This window comes from Taudactylus pleione, unplaced genomic scaffold (assembly GCF_031769625.1).
Source record: "Taudactylus pleione unplaced genomic scaffold, aTauple2 ptg000016l, whole genome shotgun sequence".
In the NCBI taxonomy this organism is placed as follows: Eukaryota; Metazoa; Chordata; class Amphibia; order Anura; family Myobatrachidae; genus Taudactylus; species Taudactylus pleione.
The window spans coordinates 27402192-27402662 of NW_028284418.1; positions in this window are offsets into that span (position 1 = coordinate 27402192).

The following is a 471-nucleotide window of genomic DNA, read 5'->3' on the forward strand; positions in this document are numbered from 1 at the left end:
AATGCAGATTCTACATTTTAAGGAGCGGTGAAACCCATTGATTATGCACTTTACTTAGAATCAATGGGTTAGCGCACGTTAACCCCTGGTTTACAGCATGGGGATAGCATTTTACCGCGCAGCATGACCAATTAGCTGTGAGGTATATTTCGTATTTTCCCCAAACTGTTTAATATCTACATCTTAGAAAAACCTTGTTTAAAATATAGGGGTCTATTTAGTAAAGAAGCAAAAAATAAAACCTATAGGCTCTAATATAACTAATTTACTTCAAACTGGTAGAATATTCAATAAAATGCAATAACTGTCAATACACTGTACTAGGGGACTACTGCTAGGAGCTGAACCTCACTAGCAACAAATAAGGGTAATTTCACAAAAGAAATAGGAGCGCTAGCTACAAGATATAAAAAGTTTAATCTATCAAAATACACATAATGAATAAAAATATATATCACATAAAATGCATAT